The 22,307-nt window shown below is 44.0% G+C and overlaps 1 long non-coding RNA gene across 1 annotated transcript; it reads left to right on the top strand.

Annotated features, from left to right (window-relative positions):
- Positions 1 to 390: 390 nt before the first annotated feature.
- Positions 391 to 10,311, top strand: LOC148183224 (uncharacterized). The gene is made up of 2 exons (XR_015773733.1): positions 391 to 631; positions 10,149 to 10,311. It is a non-coding gene; the product is annotated as an uncharacterized LOC148183224 (long non-coding RNA).
- Positions 10,312 to 22,307: the final 11,996 nt, after the last annotated feature.

Below are 22,307 nucleotides of genomic sequence, written 5' to 3'. Positions count from 1 at the left end.
ATGAAATCCTGGCCTCAGAGGAGTCAGTGGGAATTCTGCACTGCCTTCAGCCAGGGCCCCAGCTCTCCTGTCCCCACAAGGGCACTGAGCGAGCAGAGGGGCAAGCGCTCGCTTGGGGCAAGTGCAGAATAAAGCAGGGGTCAGGAGGAGGAAGTCAGGGCACTGAGCTGTGCATTAAGCTGCCACTGCTGCCAAGGGACTCCTGCCAAGGAGGGGAATATGCCCTTTCCATGCCCCATGCACACAGTCTCTCCTTGCCCAGCGTCAAGGCCACAACGTACTGAGCACTTCTGTGAGAAAGCAAAATACGCAAGTAAACAGCAGCTGCCTTTAGCTCCAAACATGTCTCGGTTGGTTGCTCCTGTTTTCTTGTCAGGGGAGTGGTTCAGCTAAGGGAAAGGTGATTGAACCATTACCAGAGGGCAAAAACACCTATTAAAAATGAAATAATTCAAAACTGGAAGTGGCTCCTTTATGTGAGCATACCGATTTGATTTGTCCATTGACCAGTCCTTAGCAATCCTTTTTTTTTCTCTGCTGCTGACAAACCCATGTTCAAGAGCTGTTGGGTGATTCCTGACCTGAAGGGAAGCAGAGATGGAGAAGTGTCCTTGTCTATACTGTCACTCAGGTGAGTAGGGAGAAACAGTAACAGTGACAGGATGTTTGAACCAGCTGCAAGGATCTGGAGGCTGTGAATGCTGAAGGATATAAGAAAGGAAGGGAATGGGATGCTAAAAGGAGTAAAAAGCTTAAACTGAGCAATGGAGACTGTAGATCTAAATGTCAGGGTATATTTCCTAATAGTGATTTCTGTCAAGTTGTTGGATAATCCCAAAGGGAAGTGGTGGAAATCTTGTACATGGAGACGTTTCTCAATTTGGATTTTGATGAAGGCAGCAGAAAATACATACTTACATAAAAACTCAGTTGAACTAGATAATCTCAGAGTATTTTCCCATCTCTAAAGTGTGATTTATACTATAAACACTGCCAGACCCTGCAAACTAATCTGTTGTACTAAAAGTGACTCAAACATGACTGCTTATATTTTTATACCCCTCATGATGTTAAACATTTGGTTTGCCAGGATGAGTGGGAGTATCCAGGACACACTTTACTGTGAATGGATTTCATGAACTATAATTACTAGGCCATAAATCCATACAAATGGGAGATGTCTCAGGCCTTGTGCTGGATAGTAGGAAAGGACAGGAACTGATTGCTTTGGGGGATCACATTTTTGTGTGAATTTGGAAGGAATTAAAACACCAATGCTGCTTTTGAAGGGCCAGTTAGGGCAGGGGGCACAGATTTGTTCTTTACATTAACAGTAAAAAATGTATTTGCACAGCTATTTCTTGGATGGGAGCTCGCACAGAGACAGCTGGTTTTAATTAGGCAAACAGATGCAATAGCTGCGCAATTACAAGTTGATCATGAGCCCATGGAAGGCGAGGGGATCTTTAGCAGTCTGTACTTAAATTGCTTGTGTTGGACAGGATTAGACCTGCAGATGAGAAACCCTGCACTCACCACAGCAATCCTAGGAAGCTGCTGAGAGCAAGACTTTTTTCCCATGGCAGATTCCATTTGTGCACCAGCATTCCTAGGTCTGATTTGGTGGTGGATACAGGTTTTGGGGACCAACCAACAAGAATTGGCTTTGCTGTCATTTCTTCCTGCTTCCAATGTGGTAAAGGATGGGAGAATATAGTTAGAATCCCTGAGCATTCCCTGGCATCATTTTAGGGGAGAGTGCAGTTATTTCTTGTATTTTGCCGGAGGAGTTTGCTACTCATCATTACAGAAATTATTACCAATGGTAATTATTATAATGCTCAAAAGGAGCTTTGTATTACTACAAATGGAATAAAAAGATAATTTCTTGCCAAAAAGAAATAAAAATAAGGAGGATCAAATGAGGATCAATGAGGATCAAATAAGGATCTATGAATCTGTGACTGAGCATAGATTCCCCACAGAACACTACAGTGGACTTTTCACCCCACTGAGGGCAAAAGTGCTTCTGTTGTTAGTGGCAACACAAGGGGTTAAGCCCCTACAATCTGTGACTCATTATTTAGTGTCTTTAAGTATTATTTTCTTCTCCCTGCTTTTTACACAGGATATGCAGGGTATCAATATGTGAGCATATATATGTGCACATGTGTGTGCATGTATATGTGTGAGAACACGTACATATACTTACAATTACTTTCCAAAGAAGTGATTATGAGCGGTCCAAACTCTGCATTATTTTATTATCATCAGCCATTGGGCTGTAGTAGAACAGCAATCTAGCACTGCTGAGAAGGACAAATGCAAACTCAGCAAAGGAAAGACAGGCACTTGTTCATTCAAGCAATTGTGGAGAACCTTAGATTTACCTCCTGTCATAAAAAGCTTCTGCAGAGGGTTCCTGTCCCCCCTGCCACATCCTCAGATGTAGAACAACGCAGAGCCTGTTCACTCTGTCCAGTTGAACTGGGAGAGAAATCTCTTAAGTCCGAGCCCAGCCCTCAGGCTCTTGATCTGACCCTGAAAATAGCGGCTCTGGCCCGTGTCAGGTTGGGCCCTCTTGCCTCCTCACTCTGTTTAACATCCCTGACAGCTCTGTTTGGGAGGGTTGTTTCTGGCCTGTACAAGAGAGCTCAGGAAGCTCTGCTCTGCTGGTTTGTCTTTGTGCAAGACAAACTGTGTCAGGCCCAGCCAGGCCCAGCTGAGACCCTCTGTGAGCCTGTGCTAGAGAGAAGTGGTGTGAGCCACTGTCCCATGGAAGGCCGCTTTATGAAAGATAGATTCAAACTGCTCCTCCACCAACATGAGTGTGACTAGGTGTCTGTCCCAAAGTTCTCTAAATCTGGCAGCATCTGGCTTGGTTTCTGTGTCTTTGTGACAGCACATCATGCTGAAGAGGAGGTTGTCAGTGCAGGGTGAGAAATGAAAAGGTTTCCTGCTGGAGGAAAACCTCCAGGCTTCTGTCCTCAGACTGGGCAGGGACCCTGCCATCTGGTTGTGAAAATTACAGCTGACTCCCAGGTTGGCCAGGTTCCCTCCTTCCCCCAGCTGGACCTGATTCTGGGGGGCAATGTTGGTCACATCTGGCCTGCAAGTGTCTCTCCTCCTCCTTCTCCTACCCCCTCTAGTTCAGATCCCCAATTCTCTCCCTGCATGTTAGAGAAGGGAGTGTGGGGGTGCCCCAGGCCTTCCTTCCAGAAATGGCTGGGTGTTGTTTTGACAGCCCTGCTCACTCTAGTCTTGTCTCCTTCTGCACCCTCAGCTCCACTTCTGCTATGACCAAGACACAGCAGTCTTCTTTTCTTTCTCATTCCTGTTTAAAACTTTCCCTTGAACACCAGTTCTTCCTCCATGGGTGTCCTCACAAATTTGACTACTGTTCTAGGCAAGGAGGAGGTACCTGCTGAAAGGAACTGGTTTCACATGCAGGAGTCACCAGGAGTCCATATTTGCTTGTCTGCCACAAAACGTTAGGCAGATGCTTAACCTTCATTCCTACCTTTGTGATAGGAATAATTTGCAGCCCACTTCAAATCAGAATCCCTTAATTCCTTCCAGAATTACATCCATGCTAACCAAACATTCAAAATTTGAGTTTCATTTGAGATCCTAGACCAAACTTTATGTCATTGCTTGATTACTAAATTTCTTTCTTTGGCTACTTGCTTTTTCATTGCAACTCCTGCTATGACTTTCCCAACACTGCCTTTTTTGTCAGTCTATATATTTTTCTGGTTGGAACTGTAGATCTCTGGGAAAGCAGTATCAAGTACTGCTTTGGATATTGAGCAATTACATGACAGAAAGCTCCTCCACAAAGCCAATGAAATGGTCCCTGGTGCACATACAGATATCAGCAGTGCTTTTGGTGCTCTGTTCCCTTTTGCTTTATTAACCCTGGCCCTGTGGGCATTGAGCAATGATCCAGATTCTATCTGTGCTGCACGTACAGTGCATTCTGCTGGCCACTTCTGACCAGCAAGGCAACACAGCAGGTTTCTGAAGCTGAGTCCTTTACTTGCAAACACATTTTCATCAATGACATAAATTACCTTATGTTTGCAAACATCCATGGTGCATACATGACTTTTCAGCCAAGAAAGAGGCATGCTCACACCAAGCTCAGTGTGGACAATTTGCCTCTCTAAGCAGCTGTGCAATATCCTGCACCCTCTCTAGCAACTTTTATCTGCAGTTACTCTTTTTATGCTTCTTTCAAGTGAACTCTAGGGGATTTGTGCTTACTTTTTGTGCAAATAAGATATTTTCTTGAGAGGGATTAAGAGAATGGTAGGGAAAAGAGCTGTCTGATGGGGAAGAGCTCACACTCATGCAGAAAAGATTATTTCAGTATCATGCAATGGGCTTTATTTTTACTTCTGATGGCATCTTTGGGGCTTTGTTGGCTACATGACAGCAACAGATGAGCAGCGTGTTACTCATCAAAAGCTACCTGGCATGACAACCTAAAAAAAGAATAGAGCAGCGAACAAATACAGCAGAGAGGGAAGCGATGACAGCAGCCACATTTCAAATCAGATCATCTTTGTCTAAATGGTGTTTTGATGAAGAAAGATTAAATGATGTGCTGGAATGAGTGCAGTATGACTAATGAGAGGATTCACAGTTATAAGTGATAGGAGAGAAAAATATCAAAAATATCAGGACATAAACCATCAGGCATCCACATGCTGGTGGATTTTTGGGGAAAAAAAATTGGTGACTGGCCAAAGATATTGCATCTTCCTCTGAGATGTTTCAGCCCATTATAACTATCTCCAGAGGATCCAGAGATGAAAATCTGTGACCAGAATTGTTTTGCAGCAGCTCCAGACTATGACTGCATGAGCAAGATAAATTTGGGCTGATTTCTGGCTTGTCCCAGTAAGAGTCCAGCTGCCCACTATGGCACTACAGAGGGTAGAAAGCATCTTCCCATGTTTCCATGGCCAAGGAAGCACACTGACATTTATCCAAGGGTGTATCCAACTGCACAGAGGCAGCTCGTTGCTGGATAGCAAAGTCACAGAGAGTTGTTTGTGTAGTTGTACTTGGACAGCAGGGAAAAACAGGAACATCATAACCCCACTGATTTTCCAGGGGAGCTGAATTTTTCAATTATGTGATTAGTATTAACATTGTATTTCAAGTCTAAGCGTATCTCCTCATGAATTTGCCACTATTTATTAGGCCTCTTAAGATGGGTATAAATTGTATTAGTGACATCTAATAATTAGTTCTATTTTTACAGAAAGTAAAACTGCAGGAGAGAAATGGCCTGGCAGGTGCTTAGCTCAGGGCTAGAACAAAATGAGTTCCCAGCAGCTGCCTAATCAAGAAGCTTTACTGCCAGAGTCCTTGAGATGATGGAGGCTTTTTCTTTCCAGTAGTTTCAGATTTACACCTCTCCACTATTTTGGTCTTGGTGTTTCCTCGGCTAAAGCAGAGTTTGATGATGGAGAGGACTGAGAAAAGATTCTAGAAGGTGGCTCCACATGCAGTGTAAACAAACAGTTTTGTTATGTGAAGTTGTTCAGATAAATACTCAGAGGTCACTACCCACACTGAGAGAGCTCACACAGGAGAGCTCAGCCTGTTTCAGTTGGATATGGCAAAACTGGCCATAGGGCTCTTTCCTTACTCTGTGAAGTACAGGCACAATCATGTTGGGATTGCAAGACCTTGGAGATCCCACAGCAAAAGGGAGATGGAGACACAGCACCTGGCAGCTCAAACTGAGCCCTAACACCAATCCTGAAGTGTCCAGACACAAAACAAACCACTTTTCCTTTCTGGCAGAGATTTTGGCCACTGATCCTGATGGCATTTGACATACAAAGGATTCAAATAGCAGGAAAAATGCTGCAAGGGAGAGAAGAGGTCTCTGCCTTTATCAGTTGAGTTGTTGTATTTCAAGACTTATCCAAAATCTAATGGATCAATGGGAATCCTTCCAGTCATTTCTGCTGGGATTTTATAAGACTTTAATTAATGGCCTGGATGCTGTGATTGTGAGTGTTCCTCTTACAGTACCACTCAGAGCTGTGCCTCCAAAACAGACTTGAGTAAGCAGGGCTCCTTAATCAACATTTTGCAAATGGCAAGAAATTAACTCACTTGGGAAGTTCTTGTTAACAAATATTTGTCTCCAACTGTCTGAAAGTTGTCTGTTATAAATGGAGGGTGAATAAGCCATTTTTGACCCTGTTTTTGACTGATTTCCAGCTGTGTTAGGTTTAAGGGTAGTTTTCTGATAAGGGGTAAATGTTTAATATTAAGAATAAAAATATCCTAGAAATAAGGAGCTCCTAGTAGTTAATGTGAATATTTGGCACAGGACTGCAAACTGCATCTAACTTGGAGGAAAAAGAACATGCTCTAGTGTAAAGGTTCAGCTTCTCCTGCAGTTCTCATTTTCCCTTGGGGTGTACCAATCCAGCTGCTACCCTGATTCCACAAGTTTCTTTTTTCTTCTTGTGCATTTTGAAGAATCTGTGCCCTCTCTTTTTAAACCACACTTCTTATTTTCCAAAAAAATTCTTTGCCTACCCCATGTCTCTTCTCCAGAAACCAAAAAGTCAGATACATTCCTTAAAAGCCAGACAGGTTTTAAGTAACCAGCTTGTCAAGAGAGGTTGGAATTGAGTGGTAGCTTGTGGGTATTCATATACCTCTTGCACCCACAAACAGGGCTCTGCAATCTTGGCCTTATGTTAGAAAATAACTGGGTTTCAAACCACAGAGCTGCAGACACAAAGTTTTGGTTGGGACTGGGCTGAAAGAGAAGTGCCTGTCCTGGAGAATGTAACTTTGTTTATGGCTGAGTCTCTCTGCTCACAGTGATTGTAGTAGTTTTTTCTTAAATGCCAAACCATCACATTGATGTGTAAGAAAAAACAATAGTATGTACTCTGTAGGAGTGTGTGTATATAGTGTGTGTATACACTCAGAGACACATTTAGACTCGGAGTCACATTTATAAACAAGCCACAGAACACATTGCAATGCTTGAAAACACTCCAGTGTGTCTATGGACATCTTGTTCTCTCCTTCTGTCCTTGAGGTATCAGGTTTCCTTGTTTACAGTCTGCCTCATTCAGGATCTGGAATTCCTGAAGAGCAGCAAAACCCTATCATGTGACTGAAGACTGATTTCCAGGAAAAGCGGAAGGGGTTCTAGGAAAGGTCAGTTCTCACGTTTTCAGTTGTTCCCTTCATGAATACAGAATGAAAGAGATGAAGTCAACATGAAGCCCCTGATCCTTTGTCTCTCTGTTGAGCCTGGAATGAGATCTAAAGGAAAATCCAGTGCTTGATGCAGAGTTCCTTAAGCTCTACATTTTTCTCCCCTCTTTAAAGGTTTACTGACGTGGGACATTTCACACAGAAGTGGGATTCCTGCCTCCAGGACGTCAGTTCTCTCAGTGGCTTCCTTATCTTCTGAAGTGTTGTTTTAGCGTGTCCTGTCACAAGTGGTCATAACCCTGCTTGTGACATCACTAACAGGACCATGGGATGGATCCAGGCTATGGTACATGTAGGGAGAACTACATTAACGTAGTAACAGAGAGCAAATAAAGAGGAAAATGCAAACAAAACCAACAGCTCCCAGGTCACATATTCCAAAAGCATCAATGAGAGCATTCCTGAGCTTGTCTTGTTGGGCAAGAGCAGGACTAGTGAAATTGATTATATGGGGTTATCTAGATGAATGGCATCTGGGTCTGTGGCCTGGGCTATAGCTTTGAGGCCCTGCACTATAACATGGCTGTAGTGCCTCTCCTGGCTGTGCCCCACAGGTCCCAGGATGTGAGAATCCTTCTCTTTATGGTGGGACATGCCTGATTTACTGCACTGTGTCAGAGCTTGTCCTGGGTGAAGCCTTGGGCCCTGGGTCTCTGTGCTAGCCAGAAACCTGTTGTGCGGCCAGGCTGCAAGTCCCCGTCAGTCTGAATCAAGAGATCTGACTTTTTTTTTCCTGAGTTCTCATCTGATCTGCTATCAGCTTGGATCCAACCCGGTGGATCAATGAAAGCTATGACACTGTACAGATTTGTTTTTCAGTGGCATTGATGAACCAGTGTTGCAAGATCCTCAGCTCAGACTCGGTCTGGCTAACTGACGGTTGTGAAATTTCCAAAGGCAACAAGGGGGAAAAAAGCAAAAAGGCAAAATACCACTCTCCACTGTGTTGCAACTCTAAGTGCAATCAGTTGCAAATAATAATTCCCTCAGATTCATTTGAGTTGGGTCCACAGAAAGTAATTTCTATATATATCAGCTAGATGTTGGACCTGAGGGTTAAACCAAAAACTATGCTTGCAAAAAAGTTGTGAATGCCAAATTCTGGCATGGCAGTCCAAGTTCTGCCCTTGATTAACACAGATGGTCTCAAAATTGTGAGCATGTTGAGCAACTGTTCAGGGCAAGTGAAGATCTTACCCATTCAGTAGAACCTCTATAAGCTAAAACACCAGCAATGAGAGCCAGATTTGGAAATACTTGGTTAAAGAGCACCACTGTAATGTAGATCTTCACTGTGAAATAGCTCCCAGGACTGCACTGGTGCTTCAAAGCATTCTTCCTCATCTTCTTGGGCAGCTGATATTTTAGTTGCTCTGTGCCACTGACAAATGAGAGGGTCACTGCCTGCCCTCCATCAGTGTTTCAGCTGCTTGCTTTGATTCAAAATGTGGGTTACTGGCTGAAGCATGAAGGTACAGGCTCTAATTACGTCTGATTCCCACACTGAAGCATCTCTGGTATTAGTGGGCACTTCAACACCTGAACATGACACAAAGTCAGAAAGATTCTAACAAGGATTTTGAGATGTTGATTGATTATGGCAGAGCAGAGGACCCCCAGTCCTGGGCTGTGAAGGGGATGTACAGGCAGGGGACCTTCAGGCAGTCCCTACCTCAATAAGAGCTGAGGAGGACTTCCTCTAAACACTCTAAACACTCAAAATACAGAGGAGAAGGCCAAAAGGGAAGAATCAACACAATTTGCACCTGAAAGTTGAGAAAACAACAGAGAATCTCTAGGAAATTCTGCTCCATCTCTTTCTCCTTTGAAGAATGGATTCACCATATGATTTCAGGTTCCCAGAAATCCCCCACAATATAGGCCAGAAAAAAATTATTCTAATTCCTTCCCATCTAAAGTAATTTAATTTCTCAGTGCTGTGAAATGGCCATAAAAACATTTAAGATATTTTTAGTTCTTTTAAATGTTGGCTACCTGCAGGACCATGTCATGCATACCATTGCTATATGGACATTCATTCTTAGTGGAATTTTCATTTAACTTAACTGAGATAAATTGCAAGAGGAAATGCTTATTAATGATAGCTACACCCAAGAGAAGCCTCATGAAGATTTTTTTATTAGGATCATTATAACAACAATAGGATTGTGCCATGCTGTGATGATCTAATGATCACCACTTTACTCACCGTGGAATTGCCATTGTGGGTGACCTTCCTTTCAGCAAGGGTGAAATGCAGCACAGAGCAGGCTCCTGATTCACCTTCCCTTACCTCAGGGGGCCTGACCTCAGTGACCTTTCCAAGGAGGAGCTGAGCTTGTCCCTCATCTGAATCTGGAAGATCAAGTGTAAGAGCAGGCCAGAGCCCTTTGTACCTTTTCATGCAGCAAATAATGTTGCATATGTAGTGTATCAACCACTGACAGCAGTGTTTAACACCTCAGGAAGTTTTCAATTTTTCCTTGACAAGTACCTTGATTATCAGACTTCTGTATTTGTAACTGATGCTACACTGGACTCTGAATATCAAAACTAATGCCAAGGGAAAGCGACAGTAATTTTTGACTCTATGTTTTCACCAATGCTAAGCTGACTTACACTGCACCAGCTAGAGCAGGAGTCTGATCCCTTTGTACTTCAGATACTGCTTTGAACCATAAAATCAAATGGGGTCATGTAGATAGTGAGGTGCAGAGTAAAGGTGCCACAATCTGGCATGTGTCTCTAGTGAAGTCCTCCAGAGAAGGCACAATAGAAGGGTGAAGTGGTTATAGTTCTTCTGAGTTTATGACTCCTGTTTTGCAAAGAGTAGTCATGTGCTGTTGTTTTGAACTTTACTCACGTTTTTTTCTGTTTCCTAGATCTGCCTTTTTGATGGCCTCTCCTGGAGCAACCAACCTGGAGGAAATTCATATCTGAGCTGATGAAGCTCAGTTTTATTCTCAGCTTCTCATTAGAAATATGGAAGTTTTTCTTCTATCTGCATTTTTCCTATGGTGTTCCTAATTAAAGAACTGTGGTTAATTCTGTCTGCTTTGGTGTCAGCTCTTCCATGTCATCAGCACATATCCTGTTACTTCTAGGGTCAAAACACCACATGTGAAATGTGCCAGGTAGACCTTCTGTTGCCTCATGTACACAGCTCCTGTGTTTAAATTCTGAGCCAGGTGTGATTTCAGGGAACCAGGATGTTTTGATAACACCATAGATAGGGACTAGAGAAACACTCATCTAAACCAACAAGAGCTGAGTCTGCAGCACCTGGTGCTGTTGGGACCATGCACTAATCCCTGATGCTGGGTTTGGTCTATTGTGTGGGTACAATACTCGGTCAGTGCTAAGCTACTGCAGATGGCTTGCAGATGGCACAGGGTGAGTACCTCTGTATTATACGTTCCTACGTTTCCTGATGGTGTGCAAAAATGTCTTGGGACTCTCTTCTGCTTGTTGAGAGGAGGATTTTGATGAGTTCAGCCAGGTTTATCTTTCCCCTTCCTTAAAGGGTAGTCACAGAATGATATTTTAGTTCCAGAAAGAGAATCTTTTAAATTTTCCATGTCAGCTGTAGACTCTACCCTGTACAGAGTGAACAGTGTCAGCAAGAGAGGATGAGGTCTGGGGTTATGAAAATGGCCACTCAACATTGATGAGTCCAACAATGGACCTCAGGAAAGCTCTGTGTTCCTACAGAGACAGAACTGATGTGCCTCCACACCAAAGCACAGAAGGCTGGCAGGGGCAGGAGCAGCACGTTTTGATGCATGAAGTCTCCACATTATGAAAACCTTCCCAAAACAAGGAAAAAATAAAGTATTTCAAAATGTTAGCCCAAAGGAAAAGCAAATTGACGTCTAACAAAAGACTTATTTTCTTCTCCCATGGAGAGGTATCTGCCACTTACTCGAGCTGGCAAGGCAGCGTCTCAAAAGGCAATTTAACCAAGTTGCATAAGGCCTTGGCTGGGTGGCTGTAGAAATACAGGGCCTCTTATCTGAATAAGAGCTGGCCACAGCTGTTGCAGATCTTGAAGGCATTATTTCTGTGCCTGTCAAACATCTGCTTTGTAAGCAAACAAAGCGGCTCAAGTGGTGCACATGACATGCTGCAGCTCATGGGGCAGAGCCAGGAGGCAGTAAATGGAAACTTTTTTTCCCCTGGCATCAGAAATCTGATGTCCCATGAGTGTCTCAGATGGACAGATAGGCCTTAATCCCCCTGTGTTATGTAGACCTGTGCCTTGTCTTAGGGAAAGAGCCAGTGTGGTCCAAGCACTGATCTCAGTGTCTGGTAAGCTATAAATCATCTACAGCTGTCATGAACATTCTGACATATAGCCTACAGAACTACATTTATTTGCTTTCTCACCATCCAGGAATTATTCCATATAAATCCGTGTCAGCCCAAGAAGGCTGATGCTAAAAATCAGGATGTACATTGGAGCCCTTTGACATTAAATATCTTCTTCTTCTCCTGTTTTTCCTCCCTTAGTCATCGCTATATTTTTCCTCTACAAAACAATCAAAGCACATCCTCTGTTAACCAAACCAGCTGCCTTTCTGTATCTCTGGTAGTCTCCCCATCACCAAAACTCCCACACTACACAATAAATGCCCTCTGAGAGCCTGGCCACAGGGAGTGGGGGATGCCTGTACACAGGCTGACCAGAGCACTTTGTGCTCCCCGGTGTGTTTGTAGGCTACCACCAGTCACATAAAACCCCATGATAAGTTCCTATTGCTGTGTTTCTTTGCATGTATGCAACCTGAACCTGGGTCTGGAACGTGAGCCCTCACTCTCCCAAAATGTGGATGCTGTGGGAGAACCCAGTCCAAACATGAGGACTGGCTACCATGAAGGTACTGATTTTGAGTTTTGTCCACTCAGATATGAGGATACTGATTCTGTGTTTGGTCCACTCAAAACTTTCCTTCTTTGTGCTCTACCAAAACCCACTTAAGCACTTAAGGAGGAGGATGGTGATGTGAATAGATGTAAAATAGATGCAACCAGATGAATGAATGTAAAAGGTTGACCTGAGGTCTCCTCTGTTTTTCCCCTGGCAGACTTCCAAGTGTTCATGCAGTGTGTTCCTGATCTGTTTATCCACGTCTTTTTGAAAATATCTTAGTTCAATGTGACACAGCTCCACATTTTCTTTATATGTATAATCAAATGCAAACAATTAAGATTGCCTAACTGAGCTCTGTGCCAACAGGTAACTACAGTTCAAAGGGCCTTTTACGCATTTAACAGGTTGGACAGCATTTCCTCCACGCCCTTCAAACAAAGTTGTGGTGTAACATCTGACAGAACTTTCCTGTCAAAATCTCCAGTTCTAGGGTGAGTTCTCAGGGCAACTGCCTGAGCCCCCAGGTCGTGAAGGACACCTCTGGGCTGAATATAAAAAATCAGTGCATGACATTCACACACATTCATTCAACTGAAGAGGTGGGAGTGGATCCATTTCAGGCTCCTGTGCAAGACCACAGAGCTATTGCCAGTTCTCTGTGTATCAGCTGGAAGCTAACAAAGCAGTATCACCTTCCAATGAAGACAATCTTATCAAGGACTTCCAACTAATTTCCATTCCAGTTACAGTTGCTGCAATTTTTATCTCATTATTCTCAGTGACACTGCACAGAGGAGGTGTTAATATAAAGGAAGGTTGTGTTTTTAGTCTCAGCTTAACACTACAGGCAGAGAGAGTTGGGTTTTGTTATAAGCTTTGTCATAGATCTGGGTTGATTAGCATACCTTTGCCTCACGGCTTTCAAACTGCAATGTGGTGTGAGCTGTCACAATTACTGAATTTAAAATCATTACTATATTTGAAGTTATTTTTCTGGAAAACGCAGATGCAGGTGGCTTGGCTACACTTGTCATGGGAGAGATCACCTCCAAGTGTCTGCTCAGACACTGTATTTCAAAGATTTGCATAGTTAAGTTTGTGCCCATCATTCTCCTGGGTAGCTGGGTTTAGTTTAGCTGGGGCTGGAGGTGGTGCTTGGCCAGACTTGTGAGAATGGAATCTCAATCTTCAAAGAAAGGAGAGCAGCAGGGAAGGGACTCAGCCAAGGACTGGCTGTGAGATGTGGGGGCTTTTCAGCTCCCAGGTTGAAATCCAATGGAGTTAATAGAAATCAGATGGCTTTCTTGCCATCTGGCAGCCAGTTGGGAGCTTGTGTGCATTCTATAGGTGAATTTTACTATCAAGTTACAGGACAAATGATTTCATCAGTTCTAAGGACAAACAGGGGATGGTGAAGAAAACAGAATAAACTGCATCAACCTAGGGCAGTGATGTGGTAATTTAAAGGAGTCATGTGTGGGAGGAATGAACTAAGTATTAGTCTTATAGCTTCCTTTATTGACAGAGGAGGACAGACTTTACAACATCAAGGCTTCTTCCTGGGAAATAGAGTAGATCAGAGCTTTCTTTCTTTCTTTCCACGAAACTGATGATTGTGATGCACCAGGGAAACTCACAGCCCTGACCACACATTTTCTTTGGTTTGAGAGGGCAGGTTAACCTCCCTGTTAAACAAAGCTTCATTTATTCTTCATACTCACAGTAAAGATGCATGTGAACTCAAGGGAGAGGTAGAGGTAGTTTCACAGGATGGCCAGAGCAGGATGTAAAATCATACAGTGACTTGTGGCTGTGCAGAGATCTTTTAAAAACTGCATTAACTGTGTGCTCTGGCCTTGTATCACCTCACGATTTTCAAAGCAATGCAGCACCTCAGCTGGTGGCCAACCCACAGTAGGCCATGGCTTCTTCTGTGCTGCAAGAGTACGAACCTTGTGATGCCTGAAGTACTCTGCTAATCTGAAAATGGATCCCAAGACACTTCATAATTTACCAGGAGGAGAAAGCGGCTTCCAAATTTCTGCCCATCCCCTTCTCAGCCCTGGGCAAAGCTCTCATTTCCCCACAGGCTCCAGAGCCTGCTCCGGAAAAGTGCTGAGGGACTGGTACACTTCTCTCAGCAAGGAGTCAATAACAGCCCTGGGCAGGACACTGGGAGGAAGGTGACTCTTTTCTAGCAATTTCTCACTTTCCTTCTTCCCCTGTGAGAGCTGAGGGATGGTGGCTGCAGCTATCAGGGGCTGTGGCTGCCTGAAAGCACCCAGGTGCTCAGGGACACCGCTTCAGCTGATGGGGTTTGGAGCTGGGCAGGAGATCTGTGGGTGGGCTCAGTTTGCAGAGCGTTCAAACACTAAAAACCAGCTGTGTTAAACTGTCTTTAGTGTAGGAATGAGCAGCTTGGCTGGGAGAGGGAAGCACTGGCCATGTCCCTTCATCCCAAGAGGCACTGGAGGAGAGCCCTGCCTGGATGGAGCTGGCAGGCCCAGGTGGGGAAGGTCCAGGGCAGCAGGTAAGGAAGGCTCTCTGTACTTTCTGGGTTCATTTGTCTCAGTGTCACCTTGCTGGTGCAGACCCTGGTCACAGCCTGTGGGTGTGAGCAGCTTGTTCCACCCTTTGGGTATGTTTGGAGAGCTGGATTGGGGCAGCTGAGTGTAGAGCTCCTGACATCTATTCTGTGATGTTAGGCTGTTCTCTTTTATTTGCTCTTGCTTTATCCATCTTAGTTTCCTGTTTGTTTCTGCTTACCTGGAAACTTGTAACACCTCTTTTTGTTGTTACAACAATTCATTTTCCATAGGATAACATTCACATTGTTGTCTGGCTGGAACTGAAGTACCAAGGGGTTGTTTGGTACAACTGATGGCAAGAGAAAGGTTTGGCTGTCTCAGTACAATACTGGAGGAGCTTTTTGGTCTCCATGCTGGGTTTATTGATCTCTTTACATTTCACATATAAATGTATATAGAAGCAGAATTTGGCTGATGCAGCTGGCATGGTTCTTCCTGAAATTTTATGGTTGGGAGAGGATTTCTGGGCATTTTCAATTGGAACTGCATGTCCCAATTCAAGGTTGGGGCTTCTGCAGTTGTTAAAAAGAAAAGTCAGAGCTTTTGCATTAAATGAAGCAGTAATTCATGGGCAGTGTCCCAGATTAAAAGAAGAAAACAGCACCACCGTCACCCCCCTGCCCCCCAAACTGCTGCCATCCACATTCAGTATTGGCAAATAAGATTTAATCTCTTGATTGTGTAACTGAGGAAACTGAGGCAGGGAGTGACACAGAAATTATTGAGAGAGCTTAGAATGTCATCCAAGGGTTTGGGGTGGGACTTTTAGTTAGAACTGATGATTTTGGGTGTCTCAGTGCAAGACCCCTAATAGAATCTGGTGTGTGTTTTTTGGGGTTTTATCTGCTTGTTGTTTTGCACCAGCCCTGTCTGTGTACCCCATCTTGTTCCCTTTCTCCACTGTAGGTGTGCACTCCTGTCTGTGAGGTGTATGGTGCCTTTTCAGTGCACAATTCCGGGTCCTGTAGAAGTGAATCGTCTGAATAATACATGTAATTTGAAAAATTCTTACCTTGCACCCACCTTAAGTAAGAAAAAATATTACCCTGCACCCACCTTCTTCCTTGAGTTAAAGTACCTGCGGAGAATAGTTCCATCTAAGTGTACCCTAAAGCTAGAGGCTGATTCAGAGAAACCTACACACAGGTGAGAATGGGCTGCCAAGGACGTGCCTTGCTATTTCTAAAATATACGAGTTTTATGCAAGGGACAGCAGATGTAGCTACAAACCTGCCAGAACGTATCTTTCTCCGTGTGAGTGGTGTGTGTTGTTGAAACTGGGTCTCACTTTAAGGAAATAGCAGATGGGCCTAGAGAAGGACAAAGAGAAGTAAACCTTAGCGTGTTTGGCATGTTAATGTGGGCTCTGAGAGCTCTAAAGGGACTATCCCAGAGGCGGGTGCTGCTTAGCAGTTTCGGCTTGCCACAGGTAATAAAAGTCTGCACTCATGAAGAACTAAATGTACAAGTTTATTAAAACAAGAGTAGACTGTTGTCTTTCTCGAGGAAAATTTCTTGTCCTCTTTCATCACACTTTATAGAGCATGTTGAGACACAATTGAGAACACTGCTGTTCCTGTTCGGAAGCAGGGAGTGTTCCTGTGAATGGGAAAGCTCCATCTGAATTAATCATGGGTGATTAGACATCTAATGGGCTCTGCAGCTCTTTAGATCTGAGGTCCACAGCAGCAGCTGATGCAAAAGCGGTGTGTGTGTGTGACAGTGAGTAAGAGCTATCGTGCCAGATACAGCTCTCCATAGGCATTCACAGGGGTTTTGTTTCTATGGTCTTGCAATTTCATACTTTGACCAGGTTATGTCTCACAGCTGTCTGCATCATCACTTATTCTTTCCCTCAAAAACAGGGTTAGTCAGCATTTTCTGGGCTTTTTTTGGGAATTGCAATGAACTATGGAGTTGTCAGGAGCATGTGTGTCTAGAAACAATAACAGTAAAATCATCACCCAAAAGGAAAGATTGAAATTCACAGGATTTTTAGTGTGTACTTTGATGAGTACACACTTGGTGCTTTTATGAGCAAAGAACTGATGCACTAAAAAAATTAAGCAGACACTGTTAGGAACATGCTGAGTGAAATCCATGTTTGCTCTGTGTCTGTGTATGTATTTATCTGGGTGATTTTAAGTGATGGGAGAAGAAAACACAGTGAACCACTGCTTTGTAGAAGTCTCCCAAAGCCTGCTTCAGATCTAGACCTGCTTACCAATCTATTCAGCCCCTCCTCTGGGGCGTTCCATGAAAGAACTTTTTTCTGCTGGCCATCTCTCTTTAGGCTGCTCCAAGTACTTATTGTGAGGAAGAAAGATCTTTTTGTCTCACATCGAAATATCTATTTCAAAGTGAAGTAAAAAGCATGAGATGTCTTTTTGTTCAGCATTTGTACAGCTCCTGCTCAGCAGGACTGCTTATGATTGAGATCCTTGATCTCTGTATCAATACAGAAAGCCAGTAAAATAAGCTGCTACCTGGGGCAGGCCAAACTCTTAAATCTGACCAATGTAAAAAAGCAAAGCTCTTCAAATGCCAAACAGATCATCTGCTAACATGCTATGCCAAATTTCAAATGCAACTCGGATTGTGAAGCTGTCTAAAACATTGAATAGATAATAGTTTGTGATAGAAAACTTTCAAGTTGTGGAGTGAAGCTGTAAGAAGTCCTGCGTGGAAGTCGCAGTGTCTGGGAAAGGAGCAATCAAACAGCAGGTCAGCTGAGTCCCCTGGCTCCTGCTGATGCTGCTGGACATGTCACAGGGCCAGGCACTTGAGGACAGGCAGCTGCATTTCAAGAGCCTGTGCAGACTAGAATGTTCTACTGAACCATTCTATTCATGTTCTTGGAGAGAAACTCATGAAAGTACCTTTACTGAGACTCACTTGAACGCGGTGAGTCTGCTGTAATGATTCATACACAGGAAGGCACAGATCCTTGATCCCCTCTGAGTACTTGTTTGCATCCTGATGGCTTTTAAGAATGAATAGACTATGAGGTGCTAAAAGCTTAGCCCAGGCTGAGTGGGTGGAGGAAAGGGGATATTGCTAAATGAATGCTGTGCTATTTATTGCTGAGTGGATGCCTCCCAGATTGTAAAAAACAAGCTTTTTTTTTTTTTTATGTCTCTATTTTTCCCCAAGGCTTCTGGGAGGTAAGATGCACCCAGATGAGTTCCAGCCGGACAAGAGCGAGAAGGTGGCCACAGCACTTGCTTAAAACTGCTGCTCCGATATGTGAGCTGGGATTAGGAATGCTCTAGGCTTGTGCTTTCCTAGTTTTCCTTTTGTGTGATTATGAGCTTAACCCTTTGGCGTTTTTGCTGTAATATGTACTGTATTGGAATCCTTTTAAATGTCCCATGTGAATGTAGATAGAAATGGAAAGTTCTTCAGACTGCAGTTTTTCCCCAAATTAAAGAACCAAATTAAACAGGTGCTGCAGACCCATCTACTGTGGCTTTACCAACAGGGTTGGGTTTTTTATCCCTACAGCTTCTGCTCCGATTGTGTGACCTAACTTTGCTCACTTCTGTCTTGTGGAGGGAGATATTTCTTAGCCCTCACTCCAGTAAGAGGCCATGGTTTCGGCCCTGATTCTTCAGATGGGAGTGTGCCTGCCCTTTCCACATCTGTGATACAAAACCTGCTGGTTTCTGTACTAAAATGAAGTACAGGCCTATGTGTTTGTATACTTGCAGCTCGAGAGAACTGAAGGAAAATGTCCCAGAGAGTGTGTGCTTTTTCCTTTGTAACCCTCTGATGTGCTTTAAATTTGCTCTTGAAATGCATCCACTTTACTGTGTCTGAGTGAGAGTCCTTTTTCTAGGAAAAAAGGAAGCAGAACAAAAATAATTTAAGTTGTGATAGCTGCTTTTGACACGGGATGGGATCAATTTCTAATGTGGCAAGGTGATCATCTCTGTCTCACAGGGTCTTGTTCAAGCATCACTTGGAGTGAAGGGATTTATGGGCAGAGATCTTCAATGTCAGCAAAGTAATGTGTATTGTAGGGTCACCTTGGATATCTAATGAAAGGGACCTCCAGGTGCTGTCTGAAGGGAATTTAGGAAGGCATGGAACCAGCGTCATTCTGCAGAGTGAGAAGTTCTGAAATACATGTGTGGCTTTTTGATTCAGCATGTGGTAAAACCTTTGGTAAAATAAGATGTGTGTGGCTCTTTCTGCAGCTAAAGGGGAGCAGCTGGGTGGTTCTGAGTTAGCATGGGGCAGAGATTGGTCCGTGCTCCAGGGAGAAGCACAGAAGATCTGTCTGCTCCTCAGTGCCTGCTGCCAGTGGGCACGTCTTGGTGTGGTGCTCTGCAAGCCTTTTTCACACACACTTCTTTTCCAGCAAGTCCTGTTTCTGCTCTGATCTTGGACCTTGTCCTTTGTCAAGCTTTCTTGAGAACAGCTGTGCTTACAGGTAGAGAGCTGACTATAGGCTTAAAATGTCAGTGTCCTCCAGCTCTGGGAAATCCTCTTCAATACAGTGCTAGGCTGAAGGGTGACACTTGTTCCACAGAATATGACGTAACTCTTCGGTGTCTAAGCAGATTTGTTTGCTGCTTGTTTCCAATAATACTGGAAAAAATTCTGTTGTCTTGGATTTTAGAGGACATAAAGGCCTGTGGAAGGTGTTGATGCTGTGGAGACTTGAAGACAGATCTGCATTGCACTCTGTCAGTCGAAAAGGTGACAAAGTTAGTTCAGACCATTCCACAAAAGGGGGATGACTGTGATGCTTAAATCTGCTTTCAAATATTTCTTCCCCCAAGTTTAGGAATTTATATCCAGTTCAGACAGTGCTATGGAAGTTCAAAGAAGAGAGACAATACAGTTTCCTGCACCAAAAATATGCAGTGCTCCTCCCTGAAGTCTGGCAGAAAGTGTCTTTGAGCTGTGGCAATCCTAGGCATTTGGACTGAGGGCATGGAAGCAAATACCATGGAGTGAGCTTTCAGCTGCTTTCACATTGATTTGTTTCCCGTGTGTTTTTTAATGTGTGGTGTTCATGGCAGAAACATGTGACAGAAGATGCCTAATTTGGGGCCCAGGTTGTATCACTGCAGCTCAGCATACAGCAGGGCCACCTGGCTGGGCAAGAACATGTGTGAGCTCTTCTCCCCATCTCCTGCACCATAGGCATTTGTGCCTGTGTGCTCTCGTGCTGCAGAACCCTCCTCACTGCAGAGCATCTGTCATCATGTGTTCAAAATAATCCAAAGCTAAAATGAGAGTATTCCCTTTCTCTCCAGCCTGAGCACAGAACAGGCAGCAGAGTCCATCTTAAAGACTTGCAAGTAAATTGTGCAAGATCTTGGCACTGAGAGCGTGTGGTATGTGCTGCCACAGCTGGGGAGCTGCTGTAGGAAAGGGTCAGGGGACCCTCTGCACTCCATGAAAGGTGCCAACATAGAGGCCCAGCCTGTATTGCCAAACTGCTCTCCCCAGTAATTCCTGGGGTGATGGGGGAGTGCATGTCTAGAAGCACTGATCTTCAGATCTGTTTCTCTTATAATGGTTACGTCAAACCACAAGTCTTCAAATTATGCAGAGGAGTAATTTTCCCAAACTGCAGGCTTCTGTTTTCCAGCAAAGCATCAAGGCGAGGTAAATGGCAAGAAATAAAGCATGTTTAATTTAATGGGGACGACAGCAAGACAGATGGCTGGTGGTAGATGGCTTACTGCAGGCCTGAGAATGCCAGCTTCTGGGTGGAGATGAGAACTGAGAAAGTGCTCAATTAATCTCTCTGGAGGCATGAGCTGCTCGTGCTCATGCTCACTGGTGAGCTGCTGTGGGAACTCCACTGTGGTTGTGAATGTGTGTTGTCTCTGAAGGTGCCTGTACAAGAGTGATTGTTCTTCATATAAACACCTTCCCTCTCAGGCAAACAAAGCAATTTGTGCTCAGACAAGTATTTGCAATTCTCCGCTTTTGTAATTCATTTTTCAAAACGCTGTTGCCATTCAGCTGAGGAGAAGAAATAATGCCATCCACCCACAAAGAAAGGGCAGCAAAGGGTCCACCATCTCTTCAGGCAAAAAATGGTGTGCAGCTGCTTTCAAATATCAAAGATCTTCACAAAAGCATGGAATGGGTGATAATTAGTATGAGGTGTTTGGCTGGGTTTTTTCAGCCTGTTTCCCTTGCACCCCTTGGCCTGCCTCTGTGCTGTACCCTGCCCTTTGTATGCACATCTCTAAAAGACAGGGCCATTGCACATGAGCAGCATGTTCTTGGTGGGACAAGTAAGGAGAATGTTTTCCATTAAAGCAAAGAGGGTGCTGGTGGATGTTGTCCTTGATCTGTTCCACTTATGCCACTGTAGATGGAATTTTCTGATTTATCCTGGATATGGCACTGGCTGACAGCCTCACCAGATCCCTGTATTAATTTACTTGGGCTGTATACAGCACTAGACAGCAACACCAGTGTGGTAGACAGATCCAGAAGGCTAATCACAGATCAGTAAGGGGACACCACAGACTCATCTACATGCTGCTGTCTGCACCATTGCAGCGAGCACGTTTTGTCTGAATTCCTGTGTGCAGCTCTGCAGGTAAAATACCTCCCAGCACGGTCTTGCCTTCTGGTGTACTCATTCTTTCCAAACACCTCATGCATATAATCTCTTGCTGCTTTTTTCCCTAAATAAAATGAGCAAATTTCCTGCTAATTGTAGCAAATTCCAGCAAGATTTTCCAAAATTGTCTCTCTCCTTGGCTTTTATCCATGGCATTTCTAATTTATCCACAGGGAACTGTTAACTGAGCTGGACATAATTCATTAGGTGCAGCCCTTTATATTGCTACTTGCTACTGAAGTCTTAGCACTGCTTTGGAAGCACAGGCCTGCTTTGAATGACAGAAGGTTTTGAGCTGGGTTTAGTACAGGAACAAATTTCAAATGGAGATGGGAAGAGAATGTGATGAATATGATTTTTGTGCTTCAGAAGCAAAATGGCCACATACAACTTGAAGGTAGAACTGTTTGAAGACCCTGCATTATTTTATTTCATGGCAGTTTATTCTGTGTCGTGTCCTACTGGGAGGGAGAGATTGTTAACCAGAGTTATGAGGCTTGAAGCTGGGAGTGGATTCAAGCCACCCTGGTTCTTAAAGGTGCCAGATACCAACTGGTAAAGTCTCTTCTGGAAGGACTTGTGGTCTCCCACAGGAGATGTGAATGTGGTTTCTCCTTCCTGCTGAGCACAGCTGATGTGGGTTCAGGGCTCTCTGCTAATTCCACTTCACTAAAGACCTTCTTGCTGTGTTACAAAGTAAGAGTAGGTAGGTGGCAAGAGCAGTGAGTTCTGTCCTGGGTGAGTCTCCTTGTGGAGTCTGAGCCAGCTGAGAAAAGGCTCCTCCATGGCCGGGTGAGGGGCTGGGTTCCTCACAGTGCTGGTGATCTGCTCAGAGCCAAGGTTTTCCCTTGAAGCTAGGGCAAGCAGGCAAGTTTATGCAGAACTTCAGCATGTATCAGGAGGTGTAGATCTTTTCCAGGGAATTTGCTTTTCATAGTGAATTCTTCTAGTCTTTTCCTTAAGCTGCTGTACTCCCTGGCTTTTT

The sequence above is a fragment of the Pseudopodoces humilis genome, chromosome 13 (assembly GCF_049639895.1).
Source record: "Pseudopodoces humilis isolate 2021_Gansu_Grassland_sample_001 chromosome 13, ASM4963989v1, whole genome shotgun sequence".
NCBI classification, from domain to species: Eukaryota; Metazoa; Chordata; class Aves; order Passeriformes; family Paridae; genus Pseudopodoces; species Pseudopodoces humilis.
Note: the sequence above shows the minus strand (reverse complement) of the source record. Positions and strands in the feature narration are given on the sequence as shown.